The sequence below is a fragment of the Ambystoma mexicanum genome, chromosome 4p (genome assembly GCF_040938575.1).
Source record: "Ambystoma mexicanum isolate Mex_15411 chromosome 4p, UKY_AmexF1_1, whole genome shotgun sequence".
NCBI lineage: Eukaryota > Metazoa > Chordata > Amphibia > Caudata > Ambystomatidae > Ambystoma > Ambystoma mexicanum.
Window position 1 is genome coordinate 759,799,977 of NC_090927.1, and position 13,341 is coordinate 759,813,317.

Genomic DNA, 13,341 nt, shown 5'->3' on the forward strand with positions numbered 1-13,341 from the left:
GTTTGAGGTCATACCGGGTGTTGCGCTTAGAGGTGGGTTTCAGGCGAATCCTAATGACTGGGGCAAGAATGTCAAGGGTGTTGGTGATGGACAGGTGGAAGTTGCTGAGAGCAGTGTCAGCGGTAGAGTCTGAGTTGGGAAAAAGGGGGATAAAGGTGGAAGTGAAGGTGGATATTTGTGAAGAGGTTGGCAGGTGTTAGGCAAAGTTTGAATGCAGTACCCTCTGGGAACACTACAAACAACTATAACTACAGGTATAGGCAACCCAACCTTTGGTATAAGCTTGTACTACACAGTTTTGGTAGCGTGTTGAGCAGCCGGGCTTATCTCAAGAGGGGAAATGTGAGCTGTAGTGGAGTTAAACAAATATTCACAGTTACAGGTATTCAAATGAACTCTTACACTCAAGGTTTTGTGCATAAAAAATTCATAATTTATTTATCAGTCAGTTATAAAGCCTTCTTCAGAAGGGAGCAATAGAATAGTAACACACAAATATACTTCAATACTGTACACTTTGAGTTTCTGAATCAGACAAGGCCCTTTTGAGATGGCCCACAGACACAACCTACACCCACAGGTGACTTCAGTAATAAGGGTGCTGGGGACATCAATACCTTACTGTTGGCATTCAGAATACTCTTTAAAAGTAAGTAAAAGGCAAAGGTTATTAGAACACAAGAATTTACAAATAGTCTTAAGCAGGGCAAATACTTTCAGATAGCAAGAGAAGAGTCATTCAATTCAATAGGCTAAGCCAAAGTCAATAGGCCAAAGTCTTTGTATAGTATGCAACACTTGTAAATGGAAAAGTCTTTGCACAAGTTCTTATGACTCTTGGATAAAAAGAAGGATCAAATGTAGGGACACAAGCTGATTAGACTTGTGAGTTGCAGAAGTTACCAGTGCTTCCACAGTAAGAGGTAAGTTCTCTTCAGCTAGTGTTACAGTACCTTAGTAAAGAAGAAAAAGATGCAGCTGAACACTTCTGTTCCTGTGCAGCTCTGCAGATCTCACTGTTCCTGGGCCTCAGTCATGGGGACAAGAGGGCGGACATCAGGGGACTGCTCCACTGCACTGGCACCGTCAAAGCTGGCAACTGGCAAACTTTACTTTCAGTGGCTGTTTTGCGTTTCAGCTCCTTGCGGTACAGAAAATAGCAATAAGCACGGTTCCCGCTGTCAAGGGGGACTTTCCTCACATCTGAGGTCCCACACTCAACTGATGGAGATCGGGCTTGGTCAGTCCTGCTTCGTGGGAGTCCGAGGATCTTCAAAAAGCTTTCGGCCAGCTTACAAGCAACGCACACAATCTGGTGTCCTCTCCCTGGCTCTACGCTTTCCTGCAGCAACACTGAGGAAATGCAACCAGCTCTGACATGGGTGTCCAGGTGGCTTAATTGGGAGTTGATTGGTCCCACCAACTCAAAGGGAGAAGTTGTCCTTGCAGGTCTTCTCTGTAGCTACGAACTGGATGATTCGGACCTGCAGCAGGGCTTCATCGGGCAAGCCAACAGTCCAGGAGTTACAGCAGCCATCCTCTTCAAGCTCTTCTTCGGTTCTTTCGTTCAGTGTTCGACTCTCCCTTCCAAGCCAAGAGACTCGCCTTTTATTGAGTTCTCTCCCATTCATTCCAGCCTAGCTGTCACTCACCCAGCAGGGTGGCTGTACTTGCCGGACAGTCAGCCAGCCAATCATCACAGAGTGCATTTGGGTCTCCTAGGACACTAATCACATGTAGTTTTGGGCACCTCCCTCACCTGCCTACCCCAGACACTCTGGAGCCAGAGGCAGGTTTCACTGCTGAAGCCCGCCAAAGGCGAATGAACAAAGAGACCAAACCTGGTTTGGTGCACAGAGAAAAACTCGAGTAGGACCTTTCCACAGAGACATGGCGAAAAAAAGACCGGGGACCACTTTAACAAATGAGGCTCAGCGCCATTTTGAAAAACATGGCTCCTGCGATTTAACGTTACCGTGGCTGCGAACAGTTCGTGGTCGGGGTAAATCATGCATCCAGAGGGGAAAGGGTAACATGTGAATGTTACATGAGTAACTAGACACAGGGGATACTAAGTAACCCCTCCAGCACTCTATTGTAAGATAGGGTGTGCTAGGTCTTGAATTTTACAGGACTCAGTGAAGTCAATTTCACTCCACTGCTCTTGGAAACAAAATTGAATCCCAGAGAAGGTATTTAAATCTTGGGAAGCCTAGAAGACTTCCTGTGTCACTGCACTGGAGGTGCTGTGTGACACATTTGTAAAAGCTGATGCCTATTTAGTTGGTTAGACTCCATTACCAAAAGAAATAAACACAGAAAACATTGAATTGAAAAGTTCAAAGTCCCAAAGTTTAGCAAAAGAGATGGAGGGCTCTAAGGTGGGAGAATTCTCCCTAACAGCAGGGCTTTTGGAGATTGTGTCCAGCAGAGTGGGTTGGACCAGAAGGGAGAATGAAGGGGAATAGAGAGGTGCAGAGGTCAATGTAAAGAGTGGATGCTGTGCCAGAGGAGACCAATTGGATCTTAAAGTCACCCAAGGAGCAGGTTGGAGGAGGTTGAAAGTAAGGAGGAACATAAATCAGCCCATTCAGAGAGGAACAGGGAGGTAGCACCTGGAGGCCGGTAAATGGTAGCAATGGTCAATGTGGAGGAGGGAGAGATTACCAGCTGGCATACCAGGCTTTCAAAGGAAGAGAAGAGCTGAATGGGTAATATGGAAGAAGGAACCCACTCATGGAGGATTAAGGCAACCCCACCGCCAGTACGTCAGCCAGGTCGTGGCTTGGAAATGATCTTAAACCCGTCAGGTCGGAGGGAGTCAAAAGCAGTGACTGAGCTAGCATTCAACCATGTCGTAGTAAGAGCGAGAATGTCAAGGTCAGTGTCTTCAAGAAGGAGACAGATGTCATCAGAGTGTTTGTTGGATAAGCGGGTGTTAAGAGTCACCAGGTGGAGACTGTCTCTGCCTTTGAAGGTTTTCTGATGTAGAGTACAGGTGTGTGGTACTTCAGTTGGGGGGGCAGAGGGAGTGGTAGTGGGAGAGGCAGGAGAAGGAAGAAAGTTAATAAGGGATGGCAGGATCCAGTCAAAGAGAAGGAGGTTAGCCTGAGGCCCCTGAACCAAGATAGTGCCCGTGTGGTAGATATTAATGATGCAGCATGATGAGAAGAAGCCTGCGAGGACTTCACACTTGGTGCCACCATTAATGCGAGAGGATTTGAAAGGGGAGAGAGTAGAGATGAGAAGTCCATAGGTCTGGAGACCGAACAGAGAAGAGAATATCAGTGAAAAGCTCTCTAGAAGATGCATTGACGTAGGTGTCTGCGATGGAAAGACCAGGATTTACATCCAGGATGTCTTTTTTTGTGCTTTTTAGGTCCAGATCTCATGGGAGAGGGAGGATAGCTGATAATGTAGCAGTTAGAGAAGATTGGAGAGATGGTGAGTGCCATCTCAGTGGCAGAGGGTAGATGAGAGAAGGAAAATGAAGGGAGTGGGGGCTGCACTGCACAGTCCTGGCCCTTACTTCCAGGTGGCCTAGTAGTCAAGGAGGGCACAAATACAAATGCAGAGCAATAGCTAGGGTGCAGGATTCAATCTTAAAAAAAGATCACAATGCACAAAATGAATGCAAGATGTAAGGCACACCCACAAGATTCGAGTTTTAAAAAAGGATCACAATGCAGTGAACAAAATGAATGCAAGATGTAAAGCACACCCAGAAGATTTGGTTTTTTTAAAATCTATTTTTATGTATTTGGTTGTAAGTAGGAACCTTTCAAATACAGGTTAAATCTTGTAAGTAACAGTCATGATAACCATTTTGTGTAACAGTACACATTTACATAAAATTGCATGGATACAATTTGGTCTTGCGCATGTTTCGAGCTAAGAAGAAGCAAGCGTGAATTTCATTTCTATAAAGGGTATTAGCGATATATCAATGTAAACAGTGAGGTATTTCGTGCTGACAAGAAACAGGCATCAATTTCATTCATTATATAAGTATTAAACACATGTTATAGAAAAATTATGACAAGGATGACTACTATATGATTGTTATTTTAGAATGAATGGCAGTTAAGCGTGCAAGATTTGACTGTGTTGCTGTTTTTGCATGATACTAATCAATTTAGTTGATTCTTATTCCAACAAATAATGAGGGGATTTCACAAACCTAACAGGCTACAATTCGATATTCAGTCTCAATAGATAATTGATTGTGGCTAGATTTGGAGATATTTGGTTTGCATTAAAAATCATAAGCCACATGTGATGGGGCGATAGTAATCGAAATTCACTAACAAATTTGTGAAAATATTTCCTTAATGAGGTTAGGTTAGTGCAGTGAACAAATAGATGTTCCAAGATCTCAGGTTGGGTGTGCAGATTACAACATCTGCATGTGATATCTATTTTCTGATTTATCAATGGAGATGCTAACAGCTCTTTTGTAGGCCATAAATTAAAGCGCAATCTCATTAAATGAGTGCAAATCTTTGGTCTGGAAATCTCTGAAGATGTGTCGGAATTTGATTCAACAGTTTTGGAACAACATTCCCATTAATTAGTACCTTCCATTGGTTATATTTTGCGCAGGTGGCATTCTAGTCAAAATCTCATAGTGTTTCCTATGCACTGTCAGGGTTATTTATTAATAGTTTTTCTTCAATGTCTGCTTGATTCATAATTGTCATTAAAATAGTGTTTCCATGGGTGTAGCGATTTATCATGTTTTCCTTCTAAGGCCGATGCCAGTGCTGGTATTAAGGTCTATTTAAAAAAAAATTGGTTTCAATAAGCATTTTCTAAAGAGCATTAAAGCATGCCAGGACACAATGGCATTGAGCGATATAAGACCCAATTCATGATGGACCACTTGGATTGGAAAGCTTTTGGTATGGGTAAAATCTTCTTTCAGTACAATCCTTCTAAATAACCCCAATCTGGATGGTTTTCGTGTAGTTTGGCCTGTGCCTTGTATGTAACCACAGGTATGGCTTTTTGCTTGTAAAAGTTTGTAACGGGCAGACAAGAGAATTTGCCAAAATTTCGATGTACTAGTTTGGCCAGTGAAATCATTGATTCCATGTTATGCTTTATTTCACATTTATATGGTGTGTCTGATCTGTTATCATTGATGTGTTGGCCTAAATATTTGTACTCATGAAGGATGTCAAGTTTTTGTGTTCCAATTGACCACTTAAAGGTGGGAGTTTTTTTTCTTTCTTTGGCGCACTGCATTATCAGGATGTTCGATTTATAGTATTAATCATGAGCAAATTTTCTGATGCATATTTTTGTAACGCATGAAGTTGTCACTGCAGCCCGATGGATGTCTGATCTACTAGGATGAGATCATCTGCATAGAGAAACCACGCTATCGGAGGTTGTCCAATTTTAGGGGGGAAAGCTCTAGTGGTCTCCAAGTGTTTGTTTATGTCTCTAATGTAAGAATTGAAGAGGGTTAAGGCCAAAATACATCCCTTTTTAAGACGACGGTGGGTGCAAATGGACTGGGATAGAAGTCCTTCTTGAGTTAGCTTCACTTTGATTGAGGTGTTAGAATAAAATTGGTAAAGTAAATTAAGGATGTAGGACAGACAACCCACTTCCATTAATATCTGCCATAGCAAATTACTTGAAATGGAATCGAAAGCTTGTTTAAAATCTATGAACGCTAGGTATATAGGTTGGTTGGATTACCATACTTGCTTTTTCATTGCCGATAAAATGAGAAGATTGATAGCGGTGCCCAAGCCTGATACAAATCCAGATTGTTGAACATCTGTCAATGCTGATGATTTCAGCCGTTTGTTTAGGTCTCTGAGAACCAATCGGGCAAAGATTTTTCCAGGGATGTCCAAAAAGGCAATCAGCGGGTACAATAATGGCTTTTTCCGATTTTCCTTTTTAAATTATGGGATAAGAATTGATTGTTTACAAGATGAAGGGATTGCACCGTATGTATGACATTTTGAAATATTACATCCAGGAAAACATCCTACTGTTCAGGATGGGCTTTTAGGGTGGCATTAGAGAGGCCATCAGGCCCAGGGGCTCTATAGGAACTCAGTTTTTTTATTGTGTATTATGTATGAGAATGTCAATATGACCAATTATAAATTAGCTTAATTTGTTTATAGAGGGGCTTGGGGTGTTGCTAGGAGGACAGAGTTCAGCAAATAGAGTGGTAAAATGAGTGATCCAAGTTTGTTCGCCTATCACATTCAATAGAAGCAATGCTCTGCCGGTGTAAGTGCCCTCCTTATGGAGCCCCCATATCTGGGCCCTTGATTTGGATGCCAGTGCTTCAAGCATGCGTTTGCCAGCTTCTTGGATCTTAGTTATTTTATGTTGTTTTAGAAAGTTGGTGCGAATATTGGCAGCTTTTTTTTCGGTTCTCTAGAGTGGTGTTGGACTTGATGCTTTTTAGTTCTCTTCTCATCTTCACTTTCCTATTTTGGATGACAGTGTTGGATATGTGTTTGTGAGCAATGATTGGGTGAGGTCCAGTTCAAGAGGTCTTGACAAATATGTGCAGGGTATCTGTGTAAGGTAGCTCTGTTTTAGTGTCCAGGGAGAGAAGGTCCTTGTGTAGTCTTATCTAATAGAATGTCAAGTTTGGAAGCGGTCAATTTAATTCTATTTCTCCCTTCTGAGAGTTCAATTGTGGGCCTATGGTATTGTCATTCCGGGAGGATCATTTGTGCTCATAGAGTTTCTAGGATATTATGATCACCGTGTGTCGTAGGGATGATGACAACATTCTTGACACAGTTGATCAAGTGTCGATATAAAAACATAGTCCAGAATAGCAGACAAATTATCTCTCTGCCATGTTGGACAAGAGGGAGTATCACCCTCAATCTTTCCATTGAGCATTGTGAAGTTTCTTTCTGACATTAGGTTCATCCACCTGGTGGCTCTCGGTGATAGCATAAGTTCATTGGCAGTAATACATCTCATGTTTAGATCTCCAACGAGTAGCATTGTGTAAGTGTTCGATTAATTCCCGACAAGATCTAGCATTTGATTCACATAGTCAAAGAATTCCTCATCAGCTATCACAGCAGGATTCCAGTACAGATCTAAAATGGCTGTATGAGACCCCAGAGGATTCAAGGGGTTTGAAAATTGAAGTTTTGACAATTGTATGCAGGGGACGGGAGTGGCCCATAGTAATATCTTACAATTCAGGTCTAACTTAACTGCTACTAGTAAACCAGCCATAGGCCTCCCTTTCGCTTGTTTAATGGAAGGTATCCAACATATTTCATAATTCGACTATGTGGGTTCTGTGGTTATCCAAGTTTCTTGGAGTACAAGGATATCATAGGCAGCCAGGGGGTGGGTTTGATTGGTTCACATAAGGTGTTTGAAACCTCTGGTGTTCACACTGCCATCTTCAAGGTATGAGACAAAGAATTTGTTTAGCATTAAGAGTTTTTTCCATGATAGGTTTCACTAATTGCTTTCTTAAGCCAGGACCATGTTGTTTCCCAAGGGTGCTGTTTGGTATCTTTAAAATATACTTTGCGTTTTAGGTGTCCTCTATTGCCCTCACAGTTAATGATTAAGGGTTCTGCAATGTTGGATCATGAGGAATCCGCCCTGTCGCTCCTTGAAGTATGTATGTCTCTCTCTTCTCTCTCTCTTTCATTGAATTTGTTATTTTGCTCACAGTTAACATAAAGCCTTGGTGATCTAATTTATCTTTTGCATTCCATATCATTTCCTTAACAGTCTGAGATGGTACGGTCAGCTTTACTGTGTCCATCCTTCGGTTGTTAATAAAGTAGAGAGATTCGATGTCTTGTGATTGGATCATCTTCAAATTAGGAATTACTTTGAAGGCAGTTAGTATAGTCATTCTATTAGGAAATGGATCTCCTCTTTGTCTATTTTTCATTGTTAATGTTAACGTATCTGATAACTTAAGGGCTGCCTTTCTAGTCGCAGAGTCATTTCTAATCGGGGATACTGATGCTTTTAAATAGCATTCTCCCTAGGTTGGGAGCTCAGTGGATTATTTGTGGTTTGCCGTGAATGATCACGTCGTGTTTTAGAGGCTAAGTTATCAGGGATGTTTAGAACCTTAGACACTCGAGATCTCTTTTGTTCCATGGTGAGAAAGTTAACATTTGCATTGTTCAATTCCCACCTCTTATCTTTAGTTGTGGGTGAGGGAGCTGGGAAGTGCAAGGGTTCTTGTGTTTCTCTTTCTTGCGGCAAGGAAGAAATGGAGTAGGTTGAACAGTTCATTAGATCCCCATCATATTCAACATTCAATGCAATCGGCTCTGCTGGTAGTGGGGTAGGTGATCTGTTTGAGGGGTTTTCACTTTGGGTTTGATCTTTAAACTTGGTCTGCACTTTTGAAAATGTTGAATCAATTTTAGTTCGAGCATTGGATGAGATAGGACATGGAGGGGTTGTCAAGGAGTCAATAAACCTTTTAGATTTGCTATTAGTCATTTTAGTCGCTAAGCTTTTATTCTTAGTTTTATTTTATTTTGGATCGTTTGGTTTTCTTTTTCCGTTTTTGTAATTGAAAAACCTCAAACAATGGTTTCTGTGATTTCATGATTTCAGTTATGCTTGTGGACAATGTTGGATCAGATTGTATTATAGCATTCAATTGATTTACAGATTCCATGTTCCCTGTTGTCGGAGAACTTACCCCAATTGTCACCGTGGGCTGCAAGACCACATTGGTTGACTCGGCAGCTGGATTTAGTGCAGCTGGAGTTTGGCAATCTTTTTAAAAGATCTGGTAATGGTGATTTAGTTCTGTAGCCATCCAATCAATTTTAGAGTATAGGAGATTCAGTAAATTGGGATGTGAATCTGTTTTATTTTTCAATATTTCATAAAAATGTTGTTAGGCTATGTAGCCCATTGTTCATAGTTGACAGAGTAGTTTCGTACAAAGGAATGGGTGCTTGCTTTAGTCCAAAGGAGGGTCTCCGTGTAGGTTTTACAAAGGACATGGGTTAAGGCCAAAATACATCCCTTTTTAAGACGACGGTGGGTGCAAATGGACTGGGATAGAAGTCCTTCTTAAGTTAGCTTCACTTTGATTGAGGTGTTAGAATAAAATTGGTAAAGTAAATTAAGGATGTAGGACAGACAACCCACTTCCATTAATATCTGCCATAGCAAATTACTTGAAATGGAATCGAAAGCTTGTTTAAAATCTATGAACGCTAGGTATATAGGTTGGTTGGATTACCATACTTGCTTTTTCATTGCCGATAAAATGAGAAGATTGATAGCGGTGCCCAAGCCTGATACAAATCCAGATTGTTGAACATCTGTCAATGCTGATGATTTCAGCCGTTTGTTTAGGTCTCTGAGAACCAATCGGGCAAAGATTTTTCCAGGGATGTCCAAAAAGGCAATCAGCGGGTACAATAATGGGTTTTTCCGATTTTCCTTTTTAAATTATGGGATAAGAATTGATTGTTTACAAGATGAAGGGATTGCACCGTATGTATGACATTTTGAAATATTACATCCAGGAAAACATCCCACTGTTCAGGATGGGCTTTTAGGGTGGCATTAGAGAGGCCATCAGGCCCAGGGGCTCTATAGGAACTCAGTTTTTTTATTGTGTATTATGTATGAGAATGTCAATATGACCAATTATAAATTAGCTTAATTTGTTTATAGAGGGGCTTGGGGTGTTGCTAGGAGGACAGAGTTCAGCAAATAGAGTGGTAAAATGAGTGATCCAAGTTTGTTCGCCTATCACATTCAATAGAAGCAATGCTCTGCCGGTGTAAGTGCCCTCCTTATGGAGCCCCCATATCTGGGCCCTTGATTTGGATGCCAGTGCTTCAAGCATGCGTTTGCCAGCTTCTTGGATCTTAGTTATTTTATGTTGTTTTAGAAAGTTGGTGCGAATATTGGCAGCTTTTTTTTCGGTTCTCTAGAGTGGTGTTGGACTTGATGCTTTTTAGTTCTCTTCTCATCTTCACTTTCCTATTTTGGATGACAGTGTTGGATATGTGTTTGTGAGCAATGATTGGGTGAAGTCCAGTTCAAGAGGTCTTGACAAATATGTGCAGGGTATCTGTGTAAGGTAGCTCTGTTTTAGTGTCCAGGGAGAGAAGGTCCTTGTGTAGTCTATCTAATAGAATGTCAAGTTTGGAAGCGGTCAATTTAATTCTATTTCTCCCTTCTGAGAGTTCAATTGTGGGCCTATGGTATTGTCATTCCGGGAGGATCATTTGTGCTCATAGAGTTTCTAGGATATTATGATCACCGTGTGTCGTAGGGATGATGACAACATTCTTGACACAGTTGATCAAGTGTCGATATAAAAACATAGTCCAGAATAGCAGACAAATTATCTCTCTGCCATGTTGGACAAGAGGGAGTATCACCCTCAATCTTTCCATTGAGCATTGTGAAGTTTCTTTCTGACATTAGGTTCATCCACCTGGTGGCTCTCGGTGATAGCATAAGTTCATTGGCAGTAATACATCTCATGTTTAGATCTCCAACGAGTAGCATTGTGTAAGTGTTCGATTAATTCCCGACAAGATCTAGCATTTGATTCACATAGTCAAAGAATTCCTCATCAGCTATCACAGCAGGATTCCAGTACAGATCTAAAATGGCTGTATGAGACCCCAGAGGATTCAAGGGGTTTGAAAATTGAAGTTTTGACAATTGTATGCAGGGGACGGGAGTGGCCCATAGTAATATCTTACAATTCAGGTCTAACTTAACTGCTACTAGTAAACCAGCCATAGGCCTCCCTTTCGCTTGTTTAATGGAAGGTATCCAACATATTTCATAATTCGACTATGTGGGTTCTGTAGTTATCCAAGTTTCTTGGAGTACAAGGATATCATAGGCAGCCAGGGGGTGGGTTTGATTGGTTCACATAAGGTGTTTGAAACCTCTGGTGTTCACACTGCCATCTTCAAGGTATGAGACAAAGAATTTGTTTAGCATTAAGAGTTTTTTCCATGATTGGTTTCACTAATTGCTTTCTTAAGCCAGGACCATGTTGTTTCCCAAGGGTGCTGTTTGGTATCTTTAAAATATACTTTGCGTTTTAGGTGTCCTCTATTGCCCTCACAGTTAATGATTAAGGGTTCGGCAATGTTGGATCATGAGGAATCCGCCCTGTCGCTCCTTGAAGTATGTATGTCTCTCTCTTCTCTCTCTCTTTCATTGAATTTGTTATTTTGCTCACAGTTAACATAAAGCCTTGGTGATCTAATTTATCTTTTGCATTCCATATCATTTCCTTAACAGTCTGAGATGGTACGGTCAGCTTTACTGTGTCCATCCTTCGGTTGTTAATAAAGTAGAGAGATTCGATGTCTTGTGATTGGATCATCTTCAAATTAGGAATTACTTTGAAGGCAGTTAGTATAGTCATTCTATTAGGAAATGGATCTCCTCTTTGTCTATTTTTCATTGTTAATGTTAACGTATCTGATAACTTAAGGACTGCCTTTCTAGTCGCAGAGTCATCTCTAATCGGGGATACTGATGCTTTTATATAGCATTCTCCCTAGGTTGGGAGCTCAGTGGATTATTTGTGGTTTGCCGTGAATGATCACGTCGTGTTTTAGAGGCTAAGTTATCAGGGATGTTTAGAACCTTAGACACTCGAGATCTCTTTTGTTCCATGGTGAGAAAGTTAACATTTGCATTGTTCAATTCCCACCTCTTATCTTTAGTTGTGGGTGAGGGAGCTGGGAAGTGCAAGGGTTCTTGTGTTTCTCTTTCTTGCGGCAAGGAAGAAATGGAGTAGGTTGAATAGTTCATTAGATCCCCATCATATTCAACATTCAATGCAATCGGCTCTGCTGGTAGTGGGGTAGGTGATCTGTTTGAGGGGTTTTCACTTTGGGTTTGATCTTTAAACTTGGTCTGCACTTTTGAAAATGTTGAATCAATTTTAGTTCGAGCATTGGATGAGATAGGACATGGAGGGGTTGTCAAGGAGTCAATAAACCTTTTAGATTTGCTATTAGTCATTTTAGTCGCTAAGCTTTTATTCTTAGTTTTATTTTATTTTGGATCGTTTGGTTTTCTTTTTCCGTTTTTGTAATTGAAAAACCTCAAACAATGGTTTCTGTGATTTCATGATTTCAGTTATGCTTGTGGACAATGTTGGATCAGATTGTATTATAGCATTCAATTGATTTACAGATTCCATGTTCCCTGTTGTCGGAGAACTTACCCCAATTGTCACCGTGGGCTGCAAGACCACATTGGTTGACTCGGCAGCTGGATTTAGTGCAGCTGGAGTTTGGCAATCTTTTTAAAAGATCTGGTAATGGTGATTTAGTTCTGTAGCCATCCAATCAATTTTAGAGTATAGGAGATTCAGTAAATTGGGATGTGAATCTGTTTTATTTTTCAATATTTCATAAAAATGTTGTTAGGCTATGTAGCCCATTGTTCATAGCTGACAGAGTAGTTTCGTACAAAGGAATGGGTGCTTGCTTTAGTCCAAAGGAGGGTCTCCGTGTAGGTTTTACAAAGGACATGGGAGACGTTGCTGATGAATTAAAATTCAAGTTAGACGAGTCTGGATATAAGATTGGGGAATGGGACAGGTTTAACAGATGGATATTTGGAAATGCTTCTAGTTGAGTTTTAGATATTGTATGCACATTATTCTGCCCTTTAGAGGTGGCATCTGTAGGTAGTTCACTAGGAGCATTGCGTGTTAGTAAGCTCACACTTATAAATAGCAGTTTTTGAGGCATTTCTGGGTGTGAAATTTCTTTCATCGTATTTTTAACAATCTGTGAGTACAAAGTTGGAATTTCCATATTATCAATTGCATGAATTTCTGCCTCATTAGATTATGGTGTTACTGTTGCCAAGGTAGGTTGTACATTTTCTGGTGTAGCTTTAGGAGTCTTATGGTTGGGAAAACTACACTGAGTGGGGCAAGATAACAGCTCAGCATTAGTTATGTGATGAGTCGAGATTACATCACACAGAGGGGCATTGTGATTTGTCAGACTGTTGGGCTGTGGAGGCGTTATATGTTTATTCATAGGCATGTCATCTGGGGTCACTGTCACTGTTGGCCCTCACATGCCAGGCTGCCAAAAGTGCCTAATGTCAGCATTTACGGATTTGGACCGCTGATTTTTTAAATCTTTTTCCTTTTGTATTTGCTTTTTAAGCCTGATTGGGGATTTTTTCCTAAATCTATTGATGAGTCTGGGCCTTATTACACGTTGTCCGGTAAGGGAATACCGTTACCGGTAACGAAATACCGGCAACGTTATTCTCCCAAGCCGATCACGACCCGGACCCACCGCTATTAGTGGACCCGTAAAGTACGGTGTC